This window comes from Otolemur garnettii, unplaced genomic scaffold (assembly GCF_000181295.1).
Source record: "Otolemur garnettii isolate 467f Iridium unplaced genomic scaffold, OtoGar3 scaffold00061, whole genome shotgun sequence".
In the NCBI taxonomy this organism is placed as follows: domain Eukaryota; kingdom Metazoa; phylum Chordata; class Mammalia; order Primates; family Galagidae; genus Otolemur; species Otolemur garnettii.
This window is the reverse complement of record NW_003852456.1, coordinates 2,572,240-2,593,884: the sequence shown is the minus strand read 5'-3', so window position 1 is coordinate 2,593,884 and position 21,645 is coordinate 2,572,240. Positions and strand designations below refer to the sequence as shown.

At 42.6% G+C, this 21,645-nt stretch overlaps 1 non-coding gene and 1 pseudogene across 1 annotated transcript; both read right to left on the bottom strand.

The window, feature by feature from the left end:
• Nucleotides 1-5,798: 5,798 nt before the first annotated feature.
• On the bottom strand, nucleotides 5,799-5,902 carry LOC111726346. Its single transcript, XR_002774148.1, has one exon. It is a non-coding gene; the product is annotated as a small nucleolar RNA U13 (small nucleolar RNA).
• Nucleotides 5,903-20,506: 14,604 nt separating this feature from the next.
• Nucleotides 20,507-21,343, bottom strand: LOC100952944 (annotated as a pseudogene).
• Between the last annotated feature and the right edge of the window lie 302 nt (nucleotides 21,344-21,645).

The following is a 21,645-nucleotide window of genomic DNA, read 5'->3' as shown; positions in this document are numbered from 1 at the left end:
ATTGAGACAAAAGCACTTTGTAGATAGTACATTACTATCACAGTGTCACCATTATTATCTTTACCTAGTTGGAGTGTGGAATATAAAAACAGTAAATGGCCTTCCACTTCCTCCTAAGGAGATCAGAATCTAGGAGGGATAGCCACCATATTTACATAAAAATGTTTTAAAGGCAACTGCATTCCTGAAGACCTACCTCATCTAGAATTCACTCAATTCAAGTCTAATTTTCCAACATATATTATCATAAAATGGGAAGGGGGGTCTGTTCTCAGAGTGCCTACATCCTATGCTCATGGTAGTGAATTTTTGCTTTAATGATGCTTTGGGAAAAATGCCCAGTACTAGCTCTTTTGTTTTGCAGAATCTTTCTTCTAAATTAACTATCCTGTGGATCATGGTCCGTGTCAGGCCTTCCATGTCTGTCACATCTAAGGCCACTTCACTGAGCTATCAGTCCGCCATATCTATGGGTTCCACATTTGACATTCTTGGGTTCAACAACGATGGATGGAAAGTATTCCAGAAGAAACAAAAAGAAAAAAGGATAGTTGTTTTTGCGCTGAATATGCCCAGGTGTTTTTTTCTTGCCATTATTCTCTAAACAAAACAGTAATATCTATTTATATAGCATTTATAATGAGTTAGGTATTATAAGTAATCTAGAGATGATGTAAAGTATAAAAAAGGATGTACATAGGTTATATGCAAATATTATGCCATTCTATAACATAAAGCACTGTTTTTAGGAAGAATTTTCAAACTCAGTTTTCAAAGCTCCTACACCCACAGCTCTGATGGCCATTCCAGAAAAGCATTCCAAAATTGCTTTGAAGAGTGGACTAGGTGCTGGTGTTGGTGCAGAGTTTCCCAAGGGAAGGACTTTGAAGTGATTGTAGTGGTATTCAGCAACGAGGTATGTAGCAGTTTGTCCACACACCTCATTGAGTTCATGAACTTAATTGTCATACCAGGGACTTGGGCATCTTGGATTTTGGTATCTATAAGGGTTCTGCCAGCAATCCCTGTGGACACCAAGGGGCGACTGTAATTTATAGCACATTTCCAGTGCTATCACTTTATAAAAGCTTAGAGGATACTGTCATAGAGAACAAAAGCTGTTAAATTAGTGTAAGTGTTAAAACAAATGGCACTAAACACTCACAAAAACCTCTGCTTCTGATTTGGGTGTGCTTCCTTGTGAAACTGACCAAAGCCTACAGCGGGTTTCTGTTTATTTCCAAGGTGGGGTGGTCACCAGACAAGTGACTAAATGTGGTGTAAATTTCACTCAGTCTGAGCTCTGGCTTTGACATGCGGTTCTGGACAGATCATACAAATTTGGAGGAATTTGCACTATTTCAAATATTGCCCATCCAGTGATAATCCAGTGATATTTTATTACTACTTTTTAAAATGTGTATAATTCAAATTTACATCAAATGCGAGTGTACTATTCAAAGTACAGCACCTTACCACAGCAAATAGCATTCAAACGACCTCCACCTCTATGGAATGAAGGTGAGAACAACTGATTTTGTACGGGAGGCACACTGGGTAATAGGGAAGTACTTTTTTTTTTTCTTCAGGTTTTGGCCAGGGCTGGGTTTGAACTGGCCCCCTCTGGCATATGAAGCTGGCACCTTACTCCTTTGATCCACAGGCGCCACCCAGTAGGGAAGTACTTTTTGAAGGATGAACATTTTGATTATGTTGAATAAGTACATTTTGAATATGTTTGAATAGAAAGTAATTTGGAATGTGTTGAATAGAAGACATATTCTAATTACTATAATACACGGATTCTTTGGTACCACTGGAAATTGCTCAATTTTGGAATCAATAGTTCTTCTGATCGCTGCGCTTTTGAAAGGACTTTGGATCCTTTCTAGTTTCAAAAGCTGTGCATTGTCATCCTTTGGTTTCACTCAGAAGCATATAAACACCCAGGGCAGGAAACAAAGCCACTCTCCAAGAACAAGGAAGTCTGACTGAAATTTCTGGGGGACCAGAATTTAAACCTACTTTGTCCCTAAGTGCAGTGCATGAATCCTGTAATATTTTTTAAAAACTAAAAATAACTCTTAATATCGGCCAGCAAGAAGCTTGACATGGGAGTTTTATCTTTGGTTGCCAAAGGATACATTAAATTCTTTTTGGTGTTTGGTGGGAATAATGGAATAGACAGTTTAGGTTGCTTAGCTGAACACAGGGCACATATTTATCTTGAATGGGCAATCATAAATTCTGACTTGAAAACAGAGATAAAATTCCTGCTCTGTTTGAATTAGCTCATTAACCGGTTAATCAACAAATATTTTTTGAGTTCCTGTCATGGAACCTTTGACTTCTCTGTTTAATATGGCTTGACAAATTCTCTAATATCCCGTCAAAGAAAATATTTCCTACACCAAATCGTCTTAAGACATGTTTATTTTTCCATGTCATCTTTGGCCTGGCTAATGGTGTCTCATTTTTCACACCCCATAGAGATGGATTATTCAATTCTATATCTCTTTCTAGTACTAGGTTTTCACGGTCTCTGGTCAGCAAAGTAAGTTTATGTTTCTTTTCTTTCTTTCTTTTTTTTTTTTTTGAGTTTTATTTATTTATTTTTTTATTGAATGGTAACTATGTACATTAATGCACTTCTAGGGTACAGTGTGGGGTTTTCACACACAATCCAAAACACTTCCATCAAGTTTATGTTTCTATGTTAAAAAGATAGACTGACAGAATAAGTTCTCCCAATCGGTTCGCAGATCCGTTTTTTTGTATCAAAATCATGCAGGGAACATAAAGGTAAATGATCTAATGCTAGGTAGCATTATAATAATTTGACATTAGTCCACATTTTATTTAGGAACCACCGACTTCATTTTACAGGCAGGGAAATCTCACTCTTTCTGGTAGAGTCAAGCTACGAGACCCCAAGTCTCCTCCCAGTTCATGATCCTGCCTTGGTTCTACTGAAGCCAACAGCCTGCAGGATCAGAAAGGGTCTTATCTCTCAAAGAAATTTGAAATGGATTTGGGACATATTTCTTTTATTTCTTTCTCCTAGATCTCCACTCTTTATGAGTATCCTGGATCTCCACTCTCTATGATATCAAGAACCTTTATGGAGCTGGGCATGGTGGCTCACACCTGTAACCCTACCACTCTGGGAGGCCAAGGTGGGTAGATCATAGATCACTTAAGCTCAGGATTTTGAGACAAGCCTGAACAAAAGTGGGATCCATCTCTACTAAAAATAGAAAACCTAGTCAGGTGTAGTGGTAGGTGCCTGTAGTCCCAGCTACTCAGAGGCTGTCTCAACAAAAAAAAAAAAAAAGAAAGAAAGAAAGAAAAGAAAAGAACCTTTATGAAAAGTGACCAATAGCACAGACGCCTATAAGTACTCATCAATACAAACAGCAAAGACCCAGTTTCATCCATCAGGAGCTGATGAGATCACTCAGCAATGATGAAGGCTCAGGATGCCTGTGGCTGTATGCTGGGCTTTCTGGGGATATAAGACTTTTATTTTATCCATTTTTTTTTTTTTTGAGACAGAGCCTCAAGCTATCCCCCTGGGTATAGTGCCGTGTCATTACAGCTCATAGCAACCTCCAACTCCTGGGATCAAGTGAGTCTCCTGCCTCAGCCCCCCAAGTAGATGGGACCACAGGTGCCTGCCACAATGCCCGGCTATTTTTTTTTTTTTTTTTTGGTTGCAGCCATCATTGTTGTTTTGGTGGGCCCGGGCTGGATTTGAACCTACCACCTTAGGTGTATGTCGCTGGCACCTTAACCACTTGAGCCACAGGCGCTGAGCCATTTTTTAATTTTATTTTTGAAGACAGGATCTCTCTCTGTCACCCTGGGTAGAATCCCATGGCATCATAGTTCACAGCAACCTCAAACTCCTAGGCTCAAGCGATCCTCCTTTCTCAGCCTCCCGACTAGCTGGGACTACAGGTGCCCACCATCATGCCTGGCTAGTTTTCCTATTTTTAATAGCTCTTGTGAGGCTGGTCCTGAGCTCAAGGGATCCACCCACCTGGGCTTCCCAGACTGCTGGGATTACAGGCAAGAGCCACCGTGCCTGGCTGATATACGAATCTTAAATAGATGTGTTCCAAAGGACTTGCCAAGGCAACTGAACCAGTTTGCAAAATAAGTAGCTTTCCTCTTAGGGTGTTAGTTAAGGTACCTGCTATATCACACACACTCCCAAATGTGTGAAGGAAACTCCTGATAGGTGGGCAGCTTGCCTCTAAGTGGTGTTTGGGGGCCCTTCTCTTTCCACGTTTTAGTTTTTCTCTCTTCAACATGTGGCTGAATCACACTGAGAGATGGTAGGGCCATGTCACGTGGGAGATGAGTCATTTTCTCCCTTTCATTTCATATTCTACTGGCTAGAAGCCAGACACATGGCTACACTTAACTTCAAAGGAGGCGGGAATTCAGCGCAGCTCTCTGTCCTAGAAGAGGAAATGGAAACACAAGAGAAAGAAATCAGTTGCCCCGCAAAGGACTCTAGTTTTCCTATCAGTAAAATACATTATTTTCTAGGTAGGGCTTCCCCAAGGCCCAAGAGGAAAGATCATTCTAGGTGAAATGAAAGAGTTGTACAAAGAGGAGGGAGAAACGGCAAAGGCAGGCTGGGGAAGGCCTGAGGCCGGCGTGTCCCCTGCAAGGACAGGTGCTCGGGGAAGTGTAGCTGAGCCTGGGGACATTTGTTGGCATTGGCTTGTGGTGGCCTTGAATGTCGGGCTAAGGAATTTTGCCAATATTTTGGAATAAAACCTAGATTTCATAAAGTTGGACAGGGGCTTCTCAAGTCCCATACCCAATTCTTTATTCTCTGGGCACCATTCAGTTCCTGCAGTCATTCCACACGTTCTTGGAAGACAGCCGCAGCGACTGTGACAGCCCTAACATGTCTCTGCCCTCTGTGGCCACCCAGGAGGTTGTGCCTGCACATGGCAGTTGTTGATCTAGATGAGCTTTCAATTATTTGTTGACACTGTTAGCAAACATTAGAGCCCATCAAGCTAGAGTGTCCTTTGGTGGCCCTCTCCTCACTGAATCAGCTCTAAGGCGACTCTCCGTGGGGCACCTCCCTTAACCACCAGGAAGCCCCCAGCTGCGGTTCCCACTCAGCCCCTGTAGCTCTGTGGGGCTTACTGAATACAGTCTGGGCACCGATTTCCCCACCTGGCCTCTTCTTCTTCTGCCTGTCTTTTTCCTTTTTTCCTGATTTCTTTATTTTTTTCTTTTTTTTTAAATTTCAGATTAATACAAGGGTACAAACAACTAAATTATAATATTTGCATTTGTTCGGTAGATTCCCTCTTGTAGCTGTGTCCTGCCCCCAAAAGGTGTACCATGTGCCCTTCTATTGTGTCCATTAGGTGGGAGCTCACCAATCCCCCTTCCCTTGCCCACCTCCCTCTTTCCTCCTCCCCCCAACTTGAATTGAATTGAGTTTTTCTTTCATGTGGGCATGTATTCGCTCACTACTGGCTTCCTATTAGTATTGAAACGTTAGATATTTGGTTTTCCATTCTTGTGATACTTTACTAAGGAGAACGTGTTTCAGCTCCATTCAGGTTAACACAAAACATGTGAAGCCACCATCTTTTTATGGCTGAATATTATTCCAGGGTGTACATATACTACAGTTTGTTAATCCATTCCTGAGTTGATAAGCATTTAGGTTGTTTCCATGTCTTGGTGATTGTAAATTGAGCTTCAGTAAACAATCTAGGGTAAATATCTTTATGATAAAATGATTTCTTCTCTTTTCTTCATGTCAGACGGGTAATGTGCCAACATTGTAACAAGATTTGTGGGTGGCACATTTTACGTATGCACATGAAAACCCAATCATCATGCTTATGAACTACAAAAGGATCTAAAATGATTTTTTTTCTTCTGGGTAGATGTCAAGTAATTAGATTGTGGGATCAAATGGAAGATCTATTTTGAGTTCTTTGAGGAATCTCCGTACTTGTTTCCAAAAAGGCCGTCCCACAATTTCTTTTTTAAATCTTATTACAGTATGAATTTTGATTGTGTTAAAACTCATGCATTCAAGAAATAAAAGCAAACAAAAACTCTAAATGCTAATATGCCACCTCTTCTGGTGAAGTACAATACACAGAAGCAAATACAGTAAAATGAAATATTGAGTCCCAAGAGGAGAATATGGCAGTTCACTGGCCTGTCTGCCCCATGATGTTTCCTCTGCTTTTTTTCCTTGAGATGGATTCTCACTCTGTCCCCCTGGGTAGTGCCCCATGCCCTCAGCCTGGCTCACAGCAACCTTGAACGCACAGGCTTAAGTAATCCCCTTGCTTCAGTTTCCCAAGTAGCTAGGACTATAGGTGCCTTCCACCATGCCTAGCTAGTTTTTCTATTTTTAGTAGAGATGGAGTCTCGACTTTGCACAGGCTGGTCTCAAACTCCAAACTCAAGGGTTCCTCCCACCTTGGCCTCCCTAAGTACTAGGATTATAGGTATGAGCCACTGTGCCTGGCCCTCATTATATTTCTTAATCCAAAGGAACTGGTAGCTAAATGGGGAATGCTGTGGTCTCTTTCTAGACTGTGGTGACTGCCTTTCTGTGCAAGCTCCCTGGACAGGAACTGTAGGACACAAAGGTCTTGAATTGGTTTCCCTTTGTGGCCAGCCAATAGGATTCAGCTTCACCAACAGAATTACCACTAACACAAAAAACGGCAAATGTCTTCTTTTTGTCTGGATGGGGCAGAGAGGGGATTATCTAGAAAATAGACTAAACACATGAAAGCCTGTTTAGAACATTTTAATAATAGGAGAATTTTTCACCACATATATTTGCATAGCCACTCCTTCAAAACATGGTAACAAGAGTCTGTCCCCCTCTCCTTCCTGGCACTGGGTGGGCAGAGGATTTAGGGAGTAGAGGCTTTTTGAAGACTCCTTTCGGCTCTTCTATGGGCCCCTCACAGTCCTGACATGGGCTCCAAACCAAGGCCAAGGGTAAAAGGAGGATTTGGGGTTCTCCAGCTAGATGGAGTGATGCTGGCTATGGACATACATACGTGCATTCAGCTCTCAGGTACTTCACTAGTCCTTTTTTCTGATACGCAGACAATGTATGCTTACAGTAAAAAAAAGAAAAAAACTCATGAAAAATTCAGAAAAGACAAAAATCATTCCTCATCCCATCTCCCAAAGGCAAACTATACTTAATATATTTCTGTCCCTCATGTATTTATACATATACATAAAATAATATATACACGCACACACATACACCATACACTTAAGTGTGTGTGTTTTCATCTGTTTTTTTGCATTCAAACTATATCATTTTTGGATTCAACATTCTATAATGAGATTTTTGCTCATTTCTAAGGGCATTATTGGTAAAATCCAGTATGAGTGGACCACGATTCCCCAGTCATCTCATGCTCTTGACCATTTCAGTTGTCTGCAGTTTCCAGTCAGTTGCTAAGACTCCGCCCCGCGTCTGAAGGAAACACCTGCTGGATCCTCTTTGGGAGCTGCTGAGGATGGATTTGCTTTCACATATCGTAAATCAGTGGCTAGAGGGAGTGCGTGTTTGGTTTGACCTTGATTTTAAAAAATGAATATAGTAGTTCTATATTTATCTGATATGAAAGTAAATATCAAATACAAAACTTTTAATAGAAAACAAATATCACCAATAACTCCATCTTCCAAAATAAGTAATGTAAACCCTTTGATTCATATCTTTCCAGACCCCAGACCCTTTTCTGTGTACCATAAGTGCAATCACCAAATAGATGTAGCACACACACCCCACTCTCCCTGCCAACCCTTCTCATCCAGCCTCCTCTTGCATGGAGAGGTCATTGGAAGGTTGGTTACACTTTCTCTCCTGGAATGTCCCTCTGCAGTCACTGGCTCCCACTTTGCCAGTGCTGCTGGGGGACTCTGAGTTGTGGTTGTCTCCATTGAAAACTGGGAAGAGGTGCTGGGTAGTGGCCCAGGGTTGGACTGGCCTACTCTCCTCTCTGGCACAAGGAAATCACAATGACTTGTCCTTCAGTGATCACATCAGCATCCTTCACAACAGCAAAATGGGGCAAACAACCTAAATCTCCGCAACAGATGAATGGATTAGCTATCCATTCATGGGCTATCTACACACATTGCAATATTTCTCAGCCTTTAAAAGGAATGAAATGCTGATATACACTACACCATAGATGAACCTCAAAAACGTGTTAAGTGAGATGAGCCACATTACAAAAGGACAAATACTGTCTGATTGCATTTATATAAGATAGCTGTCACAGAGACAGAAAGTAGAGCAGAGGTGTCTGGAGTCTGGAGTGGGATGAGGTGGGGAGTTATTGCTTAATGGGTGCAGAGTTTCTGTTTGGGATGATGAAAAAGTTCTGGAAATGGATAGTGGCGATGGTTGCACAACGTGGTGAATGCGCTTAATGCCACTGAATTGTACACTTGAAAATGGTTAAGATGTTAAAATCTTATGTATATTTTAGCACATTTTTTGTTGTTGTTATTGAGACAGAATCTCACTCTATTGCCCAGGCTAGAATGTCATGGTGTCATCACAGCTTATAGCAATCTCAAATTCTTGGGCTGAAGCAATTCTCTTACTTCAGCCTCCCAAGTAGCTGGGACTATTATTGCTTGCCACCACTCTGGCCGGTTTTTCTATTTTTAGTTGAGACAGGGTCTTTCTCTTGCTCGGGCTGGTCTTGAATTCCTGAGCTCCACCTTTCTCTGTCTCCCAGAGTGCTGGGATTACAGGTGTGAGCCACTGGGGCTGGCCTATTTCAGCACACTTTTTGAAAAGCTTTTGAAGAAAAGCTCAGGTGGAATTACAATGTAACAGGGTAACTACTGAGGTTCTGCCTGAAGACTCCATTGTCCTTTTGGCCCATGAGGACCTTTTCTTCTCTGGGTGGGGGCACACAGCGACACCTCCACACTTTCAAACCTGGCCTTCTTACCCTTCAGTTTATACTCAGGCCCCCACTCCAGCACAATTCCCTCTTCTTCGAGGGCCTCTGTTCATACCCTCCTCCTTCCCCACAGGCGCCTGCTGAGTGCCACCTTCACAATCTCGGGCCAAAACAGTCTGTGTCCCATTTTCATCATCTGGTTACCATGTCACTTCTTTGAGAATACAACGTGATGTTCCTGCTCCTCTGGGAGTTTGAACGAACAGCCCAAGGGGAGAAATCATGAAATCTTCAAGGAGGAAAGTCTATTTCTCATCTCAAGCACCTGGAGGACAGACTGTAAAATCCCCAAGAAGTAGAGAGGCACACAGGAGCAGCCCAGGAGCTAAATAGCTGCACATGCCCGGAGGCAGTCTGGTCTTCCCTCAGAGTCACCAGGCATGGCTCGGCAGCCCTTTCCAAATCACACAGAGAGCAGGTTGAGCACAGTGAGAGAACCCCAGGGAACTGGTAGTCCCTGTGGGTCAGAAAAGGGGGAAGAACACAGAGGGCCTGACTTTTCCCAGAATTTCACTGCTCACTGACCAAGCCGTGCCTTCCTTGGCGTGTGCGGCTGGCTGGGCAGGAGGCAGCTTCTAGGAACTCTGGAGTACAGCTGGGGTGCTGATTGTCAGGTCCCCAAGTCAACGCCCACATGGTGCCTGCATTCACCTGCACCCCGCCCTGACCTCTCAACCTGGGCTGATGGCCAGGACAGTTGGCCAAGTGCGTCATAGGACATACAAAAAAAAAACCAAATGAACACTGAATGTAGCCTGTGCACATCAAGGCCATTTGCCAGGAACTTCGGGGCCACTCTGTTCCATTATGAGAGACCCCTTGCCTGTTAACTGGCTTAGCTTCCAAGCACAACCCACCCATGTCTCAGCATCGCAGCGCCTGTCATATCTGGGCTGCAAATTCTGGTGTCTCAGCCTGGATGTCTTTAAAATGTCTTATTTCTCATTCTAGAGATGGTAGAGATTGTGATTATAGAAACAGGAAAAGTATCAAATGAGGGAAACTACCAGGGCTGTCCCCAAGAACTGAATAGTGGTATCTTGTGTTATACTTTTATTCACTCATTTATTCATTGCTTTATTTAAAAGAAAACATGGCCAGACAGAGTGGCTCACACCTGTAATCCCAGTACTCTGGGAGGCTGAGGGGGGAGTATCCCTTGAGCTCAGGAGTTCAAGACCAGCCTCAGCAAGAGGGAGACTCCATCTCTACTAAAAATATAAAAACTAGCTGGGTGTGGTGGCAGCACCTGTAGTCCCAGTTACTAGGGAGGCTGAGGCAGGAGGATCACTTAAGCCTAGGAGTTTGGGGTTGCTGTGAGCTAAAAAAAAAAAAAGTGTGTGTGTCTTGTATGTCTAATGATCAAAAACTAGACTTTCCAAAGTCCCACTTTAAGTACCATTTATATCTTGAGCAATAGTCGTGCCTTCTCCTGACCCTGACCTGCACCTATGAAGGGCGGCCACCTGGGGACACGAATGTTCTTGCGTGTTTAGTAACAACATCATCTCCCATGACTTTTAAAATCATACTTTTCAAGGAGGCGGTGAGTTAACCGGACAAAGAGGGTATGGTTCTATGTGCTTCCTCTGGATTCCCCCAAAGGGAGCTGTGTAATAGCTGTGCAAGGACTGTGCATTGTTCTGCACAAGCAAATCACACTGGGTCTAAGGCATTGAACACCCTACCAAGTTGGCAATATTTTATCTTATTATTTATTTATTTATTTATTTTTAGGCAGAGTCTCACTCTGTCACCCTGGATAGAGTGCCATGGTGTCATTGTAGCTCACAGCAACCTCAAATTCTTGAGTTCTAGGGATCCTCCTGCCTCAGCCTCTGGAGTAGCTCGGACTACAGGCACCTGCCACCACACCTGGCCAATTGTTGTATTTTTAATAGAGACAGGCTCTTGTTCTTGTCAGGCTGCTCTCGAACTCCTAAGCTCAAGCAATCCACCCGCCTCAGCCTCCCAGTGTGCTGGGATTACAGGCCTATTCCACCACACCTGGTCTCAAGTTAGCAATGTTTAGATTTAGTTATTATGTGGGACAACCCCGGGCCTGGCTTAGACGTCATCCTGCAATAAGCAAGCCAGGTTTCATCTGCCCTTAGACATTGGACACGTGGCACAAACTGAGAGAAGCAAGGTGTACATTCCAGGTATATTGGCCAACAATCTGATAAGTCAGTGCACTTCAAGTCAGGTGAAGCTCTGACATGATTTGGAAGACCTCAGGCAAACTATTTAAAAAGAACACAAAGCCTCTTTGCCTACTTGCCCTGGTGAATGTATCCTTTTTTTAAACTTTCTTACTTTGTAAGCCTATCTTTCTCTTCCTCAATAAATTTTGTTTCAACTCCATTTATAAGTGGGCAAAGGACTTGAACAGAAACTTCTCTGAAGATGACAAATGAATGGGCAGCAAACACATGAAAAAATGTTTACTGTCCAATCATCAGAAAAACAGCAATTCAAAACCACTCTAACATATCACCTAGCATCAGTGAGAATGGCCCACATCACAAAGTCCCAAATCTGCAGATGCTGGTGCGGACGTAGAGAGAAGGAAACATTTTTACATTGCTGGAGGGATTGCAAACTAATACAACCTTCATGGAAAGAAGTATGGAGAATTAAAGAACTAAAAGTTGACCTTCCTTTTGATCCTTCAATCCCATTACTAGGTATCTATCCAGAGGAACAAAAATCATTTTACTACAAGGACATTTGCTCCAGAACATTTATTGCAACTCAGTTTACAACTGCCAAGATGTGGAAGCAACCCAAGTGCCCATTAGCCGGTGAATGGATTAACAAACTGGTATATGTACACCATGGAGAATTATTCAGCCATAAGAAAAGATAGAGACTTTGTATCTTTTATGTTTACCTGGATGGAGTTGAAACACTTTCTTCTTAGTAAAGTATCTCAAGAATGGGAAAAAAGTATCCGATGTACTCAATACTAATAAGAAAACAATATTAAACAACTACACGCCCACACAAAAGATAAAACAAATATAGTCTAGCAATAGAGAGGGGAGAGGAGGGAGGGTGATTGGGGGATCTCAGCTAATGTGCACAATGTGAGGCTGTTTAGCACACCCCTGGGTAAAGGGCTCAACTACAACTTAAACTTTACCTTGGAACTGAAAACAATGTAACCTAACCATTTGTACCCTCCTATTTATTTGAAGTAAAATAAATAAACAAATTTTGTTTCTTGCTTGCCTTAAAAAATAAATAAAAATAAAACAAAACAACTTCATAATAATATGAATAAAATCAGTCCACTTGAATCCTCTTGAGAAATACAAATACTTCCCTGAGTCAGAAGAGTCATATCTCTGTCCCTTGAATATAGAATAAAAAATTAAGTTAAAATTTTTTTTGGTTAAATTCACTTATTATGCAATATTCTGATCTATATTTTTCCTGGCAGATGAAGTGAGGTAAGATTATTTGCTCTTAGAAGACTTGAATCCAAGTTTTAGTTCCAGTAGTGATAACTTGTGTGTACTTTGGCAAATCATTTTAACTGTTTAGAGCTTTAGATCCTCTTATGCTTACAAAATAGCTTTAATTGAGACATGGGTAAAGCAGGCAGCATGTCTAAGGGCAGAACTGACTACATGTTCTGGTAGGCCCACTACAATATGTAAAAATGCAGGGCCTCTCTTCCAAAAAGCAGGATAAAAGCTTTCTCCTCCTATGCTTGCTATTTTCATCTGTCTGGATGTTTCTGTTTGCTATTTATACGAGCTCTCTCATGATTGGATAAACTAATCACAGGATTTGGGAAAACTCTTCTATGCTCTGCTCCCAGGCCCAGAGAAATGCCCCCAAGAAGCCAACCCTAGGAGGGGAGGAGTCTCTAAGCTCCCCGCCCCAGTACACTGCATTGATCCAAGCCCATGACGCCAGTCCTGGGCAAGGTCTCTGGATTATGGCTGTTAGTGTTTAGGACACAGTCAACATTAATTCAGCCTCTCCCACTGCCAAAGGATTTTGTGAAGGTCAGAGGAGATAATATTCATGAAATGTTCTCTGCAATTTGTAAAGTACTCAACAGTGTAAACTATAGCCATTTTTTCTTTTTTTTAGACAGACTCTTGCTCTGTCACCCAGGCTAGAGTGCCATGGCCTCAATCTACCTCACAGCAACCTTGAACTCCTGGGCTCAAGTGATCTTCCTGCCTCAGCCTCCTGAGTAGCTGGGACTACAGGCACGGGCGATCACACCTGGCTAGCTTTTCTATTTTTAGTAGAGATGGGGTTTCATTCTTGCTCAGACTAGTCTCAAACTCCTCAGCTCAAAGGATCCTCCTGCCTTGGCCTACGAGAGTGTTGGGATGATAGGTGTAAGCCACCCTCCCTAGCATGCTATTTTTTGCTTTAAAAAAAAAACAAAATTTGTCTGAAATAGACAGTGTTAAAGCACCACAGTAGTGCCTCAAGGTAGTCGCTGAAATACTTGCAAAGAGCGAGTCAAGTTTTAGCATGAAAAGGAATGTTTATTAACTATACACAACTTTCAGGCATACCAGCTACTTCTTGGAAATCTAAAATGTCGAGGTTTCAGGCAGTTGCCTGGGTTCTCGATTCTTGGAGTGTTTTTGGTCAAAAGTGACCAGATGGCCAGGCACCGTGCCTCATACCTATAATCCCAGCATTCTGGGAGGTTGGGGCGGGAGGATCCCTTAAGCTTAGGAATTCCAGACCAGTCTGAGCAAGAGCGAAACCCTGTCTCTACTAAAAATAGGAAAACTAGCCAGGCATGGTGGTGGGCACCTGTAGTCCCAGCTACTTGGGAGGCTGAGGCAGATGGATTGCTCAAGTCTAAGAGTTTGCAGTTGCTGTGAGCTATGATAATGCCATGGCACTCTACTCAGGGTGATAGGGTGAAACTCTATCACAAAAAAAAAAAAAAAAAGGAAAAAAATGACCAGACACCCCAAAGTAAGGCAAGCATGAAACAAAGTTTACTGAGAAATAGAAAGACTGATTTACAGAGTAAGAGCAAGGCAAAGGCTTACAGAGCAAGATACATTCACCACAGACAGCATATGGGCCCCCATTGTTGTGCCAAAGAAAAGGTCCAGGTTTTGGCCAAGGACTCTATTTTATACTGTCTGAGTTGGGGTTACCTCGTGATTCAGAGGTCCCTTTGGAACCCAAATCTTACCTGTGGACCTCCCCTGAGCCTCTCAGAGAGCCCACTGTGTGGTGTGGACTACAATGTAGATTTAAGCTAATTACATGATAATTAGTTTTAAGTCTGTTCTAGGTCACCATCAAGAGTCTATTGTACCTGCTGCCAGGCCCTCCCTACAGAGTCCTCTGCATCCATTTGCAGTTGGCAGGTAAACTCTGATGGCAGATGGCTTGGGTGATCCCTTGTCCCCAGGTGTGAGCCATCAGTGGAGACAGGATTAAGGTCGGTGGCACCAAGACAGGGCCCCACCTTGTCCTCCTTCCTGGGAAAACCCTTCCTAACTGACTAACACAGTCACTAATAATATCTCTGGCATCACAAAGTTCTTTGCATTTATTACCTTGTTATCAGTAATGTTACTATGGAGATTATTATAAGATTACCGATAATAAGGTAAATTAATCTTAGTATTCACCAATAAGGATTTTGATATCTATATATTCCTCCTAAGATTAAAAACAATTTTGAAACTGAAACATAAACTCAAGGAGGGGAAACATCAAAGATTGTCTGCAGATTCCATGCGTTAGGATCTGCCTTTGCACCACGAAGTTGCAGGAAGGAGGTGATCCAAGTGCCTCAAGGGCAAGGAGCGAGTATTTGCTTCATGACAGCAGGGATCTCGAACTGTGAGGAGGGCAAGTATTGCCCAGAAACTGCCTTGACCTGCAGATTTGGAAGAAGTGGATGAGGATTTTGGTGCTTTTGAGCTGGAAGAAACCTTTGACTTACGAATGAAGAAACCAGGCCGGGCACCATATTCATGCCTGTAATCCTAGCACTTTGGGAGACTGAGGCAGGTGGATTGCCTAAGTTCATGGGTTTGAGACCAATCTGAGCTAGAGCAAGACCCTGTCTCTAAAAACAGCCAGGCATTGGGGTGGGCACCTCTACTACCAGCTACCTGGGAGGCTGAGGTAAGAATCGCTTGAGCCTAAGAGTTTGAGGTTGCTGTAAGCTGTGACACCATAGCACTCTACGGAGGGCAACAAAGTAAGACTCTGTCCCCCCACCAAAAAAGAATGAAGAAACCAAAGCCCAAGGCTCAAAGAGCTGAACTTGACCTCTTGACTGTTAACCCATACTCTTTGCCCAGCAATGAGCTTTCTCAAGCTTTTCACTTCTAGTTGGCCAATCCTCTCACCAACTCTTAAGGCTCAGAGTTCCCCAACGCTACTCCAGAGAGGATACCTTCTGATTGGTGGGACAGAGGCAAGGTGGGGTTACTTCCCACCCTTCTGTGGCCATTATCTCTGAGCTTCGGCACCTCTCTGCAGCTCCTCTGGGAGCCCACCCCAGGCTTTGGCTCGTGTCCCAGCAGGAAGTAGAGGACTCATGCTTGAGTGAGATTATTTCAGCACTAAGGATTCTTTTTTAATGATGGTTCATATCTGTTTCCTGGATGCCCTTGGATTTCTACAAATTCTTATTAAAGTTCCTTATTCCTTGTCTGACATGTGACCTATGATCTTGCACTAACCTGGCCATGGGTTTCCTGGTCTCCAGGCTGACCAGCAGAGGGATGCCTGTGGCCCTCTGCAGGCCACCATACACAGTCTGGACACTCACAACCTGCCCTAGCCCTGCTCCTCACCTGTTTGTCTCAACCCACCCAGCCCTGTCAAGTTGCTGAGATCAGGTTGATCTCTATGCAGGTTTAAAACAGCCTGATCTCAAATATAGAAGCCTGAGAAACAGATGACCACAAGTATGTCACTTTTGGTACCATGGAGCCAGTTGGAACGAAACTTGCCATGGAGAATGGAAGGTTTCCAGACAACTGCACCGGGAAGTGGTCGGGTTCATTACAAAAAGACAAATTAGATTTGGAAGGGACATGAAAAATATTAATACTTTGATCTAGCATTTTCCAAAGTGAGTTCTGGGGGGAAATGAAGGGGGCACATGTCCCGTGTATTTTATTCAATGAAGGAGACACTGTAGCCAAATAAATCTGGGAAATCCTGCAGATGATGGTCCTCTCATGAGGATTAACAATATATGCCAACAAATAAAAGGCCCTGGAAGATTCCCCCTCCAAGCAACCTCTTAAATTTTGCCTCTACATTTCCCAAGCCAATTTAAACACAGACCCTTCTCTTCACTCCATGCTGCTCCCACAGAGTAAAGGTTCTACGGAATATACTCCAAGAAATGTGGCTGGAGTAAGTCCAATTCATTTTGCAGAGGAGACGGAGGCTTACGGAGGTTTAAGGGGCTTGCTCAAGGTCACATAGCTAGTGCCAGACACAGCTGGGTCCAGAACTGCACTTCCAAACTCCTGACCTTGCACTCTACCCACTTAACCCTGTCGGTTACTTTTTATTTGTATTTTTTTGAGAGACAGAGTCTCACTCTGTTGCCCAGGCTAGAATGTCATGGCATCATCACAGCTCACAGAAACTTCAAACTCTTGAACTCAAGCGATCTCTTGCCTCTGCCTCCCAAGTAGCTGGGACTATAGGTGCCTGCCACAATATCCTGGGTAGTTTTTTCTATTGTTAGTAGATACTGGGTCTCTAGGCCATTCTTTTAGATATTACCAAAGAGAAAAGGAAACTTAGGTTCACACAATAATCTGTATGCAAATATTTATAGAAGCCTATTAATTGCTGAGAAACACTGGAAACAGTCCAACTGCCCAATCAACAGGCGATTATATAAAGAAACTGTGGACAATACACACCATGGAATGTGCCCCAGGTGACAACAGCAATGAACTACCACACAGAACCACCTCTGCAGGGCACTTGTGCTGAGTGAAAAGAGGAATGAATCTATAAAGCCACATATTATGAGATTCCATTTACATCACAGTTTTGAAGACAAAATTGTAGACCTGCCTAACAGATTAGCAGTTGCTATGGGCTGGGAGTGGTGGGGAGGGAGGGAGGCAGGTGGTGGAGTGGCTCTGCCAACTGGTTGGGGTGTGGGTTACAGGAAATCTGCTCAGGTGACAAAATGACCAACAGGATACTGTTGGGGCTCAGAAAATGATAGATACCCCCAAATAAATTCTTCAGAAGCAGCTCCCTCCTACCTCCTCCTGCCCTCCTATCTCTGGGCCTCCATTCTTTCCTGAGGGTGGCCGTGGAAACTAGACTCCCTCTTCCCCAAGGGACCTATCTGTGCAAAAAAGGGCCATAACCAAAGTCTCTGACTTGCCTCATCTGACTGTAAGTCCTAAGACTCACATTCCGGAGAAGGCTTGCCCCGAGAAGGCCTGCCCCACACCCCAAAGGAAGGATGTTGCTCAGAGAGGCCAAGAAGCATGTGGACAGGACTTGCTGGGTTTTCCCACTCAGCCTACTAGCATTGGATCAGACCTTTTTGTCCAATCACATTTCTACATAGCTCTTCATGCTTTGTTAAACCTAAGAATAAAAATGGACCCCTTTATCTTTCTTCTGTAGGCTCCCGTGTCACATAAAACTACAATCAAATAAACTGTATCCCTTTTCTCCTGTCACTTGCTTTTTGTCAGTTGATTTTCAGTGGACATTCAGAGGACAAAAGGGAGGATTTCCTTTTGCTCCATTAGTGGAAATACCAACGTCTATTTCCTGCTTCTGATATCATGCTATGTAACTATGTGGGATATAGCCTTGGGGGAAACTGGCTAAAGGGTACAAGGGACCACTTGGTACTGTCTTTGCAAATTTATGTGACTCTATAATTATTTCAAAATTAAAAGTTTACATAATATATGATATTATATGTAACACATTACATACACATTCACATGAATACACATATATGGTATATATAATAACATGAACGAATATCAAATACATTTACAGTAACTGGAAGAAGCTAGACGCATGAGGCTGCATTCTGAATTATTTTATTTTTATGACATTTTGGAAAAGGCAGAACCAGGGATGGAGGACAGATCAGGGGTTTCCAGGGATTCCAGGCAGGGTGCACCAGTTGTGAGGATGGAGCTGCCCCATATCCGGATTGTGGTGGTGGTTACATGACTCCACACACATGTTAGAGCTCTAGAACTGTACACCAAAAAGGGTGAAATTTAAAAATAACCTTTAGAAAGTGGATTGTCAGTAGTACACAAAACAACTCACTTCTATTGCAAGAAACTATTGTGATTACTTTTGTCTTTACAATTTGGACGCCCAGCAAGACACTTTCCAAAGGGGGGGGAGGAATTCCCTGAGATTGTGTGATCAAGTAAAGGATTATATTTACATTTCAATCTCTTCAGTGTTTTAGATTTTAGAAATACAAATGAGAAGCTTTGATGGTGTTTGGTTTATTGACCAAATTACAGCTGGGTGGTTACCAAAACTGGAGCTATTATGCCGTGGAATTAAAGTCTGAACAGACTATGGGAAAGCTAGCTGGAAACCAAAATAGGGTTTTGGGGGGTGAAAACAAAAGCTTGGGAATTAATTGCATTCCTTGAATTCATGCCTCGTTTCCTTGGAAACGTTTTGAGTTAGCTGCCCCAGTGGCTCAGGTGTGCATGCCCACTGAGCAGTGGATTCTTTGGACTCATTTGAATTTGGGGATGTGGTATGTTTGCTCTCCTCACTCCACTCCGTGAGCCTCTTCTCTTTCAGCAGGTTTATTTACTCTTTCTTTTACTGAATGCTTTCTCGCCAGAGTTTACCAACAATAGAACCCACCCAGTCATCAGCTGGAATCAATGGGGACAGGTGACTAACAGGTGGACAACTTTTTTTTTTTTTTTAATATTTAAGGTTCTTGATTTGAGTGATCACTGACATTGTTTTCAGGGGGACAACTTTGAATGCGCCAAGTCACCACTTTCATGCTTAATATTGTCTTCACATTATTTTTGGCTTGGTTCCAAGCTCTGAGGTTGTAAGTACACTGTTTACAAGAACAACCAACTCGTCTTTAGATATCCATTTAATCATCTTTTTATAGTATTCTTTGTTCTCAATAAGCCACTTTATTAGGCAAAATGTCCTCCTCAGCATCTATGACAAACTTCAGGCTGCATCCGGTATCTAATCATGAATCCAAACGGATCCTCCTATTTGGCTTGTTCCTTCTCCCCTCTTCTTTCTGTGCACATCACAGCACTAGAGCTAAGCTTGGCTCCCAGGGTAAAAACTGCACTTTATTTATTATGAAATTGCTTTCTTTTTTGTTTTGTTTTGTTTTTGTTTTGAGACCGAGTGTCAGTCACCGTGGAGAGAGTGCTGTGATGTCATCATAGCTCACACACAGCAACCTCAAACTCCTGGGTTCAAGGAATCCTCCTGCCTTAGCCTCCCGAGTAGCTGGGACTCCAGGTGTCAGCTACAACGCCCGGCTAGTTTTTCTATTTTTAGTAGAGATGGGGTCTCACTCTTGCTTAGGCTGGTCTCAAACTCTTGAGCTCAAGCAATGCACCCACTTGGCCTCCCAGAGTGCTGGGATTACAGGTGTGAGCCACTGTGCCCAGCAGGCCATACATACAAAAATTCTAAGATAGAATTTTTCTTTTCTTCATAGTTTTGAAGGCATGGCTTTATTGTCTTCCACTCTCCTATATTACTGCCAGGAAAGCTGATGTCATTTTCATTTGATTCTTTGTAGCCTTTAATCGTCTAAGATCCTTTCCCGAACTTACAAAGTTTCACAATGACATGCCTGATCTGTGTCTGTTTTTCCCCTACTACGTATCACACTGAAAACTTATATCATTCTTGTCTGGGACATTGTTTGAATTATTTGGTTAATGATTTCTTCCCTCCCATGTTCTCCCTTCTCTCTTTCTGAATCTCCTATTATTTAGATATTGGACTTCCCGAACTAGTCCTCTAATTTTTTTTTAAAGTCAACAATGTATTTCATTATACATTGTATCATTATATGTATCTTAGATTCATACATTTTATATAATATATGCTTTTATCTAAATCTAAATCTTTTTAAAGCTTCAGTTAATCGTTCAATACAAAATTAATATATATATATGCATATATATATGTAGCAGTGCTTCTCAGGCACAGAATTTAGGAGGAGATTGGAGCAAGTTTTTTCCCTATGAGACAGAGAATGTAATGAACCATGATGGTTCCCTCTGACCTAGTTGCCTTTTTGATTGAATTTTATTACAGAGAACAACTTTAATAGGTATGATATTGCTGATTGGAAACAATGAGTTTTAAAGCAAGTTGATAATCTGTCTCTTCTTCAAGTTTTTCAAACCTAAATGATTATTTTTCACCAAGATCACCCAAGGAAAATAATATTGTCCATAAAATATTTGGAGCATCTGCCTAAGAACCACTGGCCAGGGTTATGCAGTGTCTTCAGGGCTCACAGGATGAGGCAATGGGAGGATGGATTTCTTCTCTGTGTCCCTGGAAAGTGCCTTCCTCGTATCATAAGCATCCTCATCAGGCTCCCTGTTGCTGGCTGCATAGTACTCTATGACCATCCCATATGCACTGTGGCCCAGCTGCTTGTACATGTTGACTGCAACTTAGTTAGATACTCTTACAAAGAGATCAACAAAAACCCCTCCCTTTCTTTGGCCTCCTGCCTGTAGCTCTGTGGTTAGGGTGCTGGCCACATACACCGTGGCTGGCTGGTTCAAACCTGACCCGAGCCTGCTAAACAACAATGACAACTACAACAACAACAAAAATAACCAGGTGTTGTGTCGGATGCCTGTAGTCCCAGCTACTTTGGAGGCTGAGGCAAGAGAATGGCTTAAGCGGAAGAGTTTGAGGTTGTTGTGAGCTACGATGCTATGGCACGCTGCCAAGGGTGACCAAGTGAGACTTTGTCTCAAAAAAACAAAAAACAACAACAAAACAAACAAAAAAAAACCCTACCCTTTCTGAAATCTCCCGTAATAACACCCCAAGTTTAGCAGCCAAACCAAGATGTTGAAATTCTGGGGCGACAGATGGAGCTGTGACATGCCCATGCCATTCTTCTCTAGCTACTGAGCCTTTTGCTTTACCCGTAATATAACCCAGCAATTTTCCACCTGGTGCAACAATAAAATACTCTGGCCAGTGGGCAAGGTACTGTAAGTAAAAAGGAATCCTATAAGTTTCTGTAAGCGGATCCAAGTTAATGTTGAAGCAGAAAGGTTGTCATAGCTGAAGGCCCAGACAGTGGTCATCTCGGCACCAACCCACACCTGTGCCCCAGTTCTCTAATTTTTTTATACCAGTACCAGGCCCTTTGCATTGTCATTATTTTTCGAATCCATGTTTCAATTTCTACAAAAAGTCTGCTATGACTGTTTATTAGAGTCATGTTGAATCTATAGCTCAATTGGAGGTCCTGAAATCTTAACATTTTTGAATGTATGAGGATAGCATAACATTTTATCCAATCTCTCAGGAATATTTTGTAGTTTTCAAAGTATAGGTCTTTCACATCTTTTCTAAGATGTGGAGAAGAAGGTTGGAGTTTTCTTTG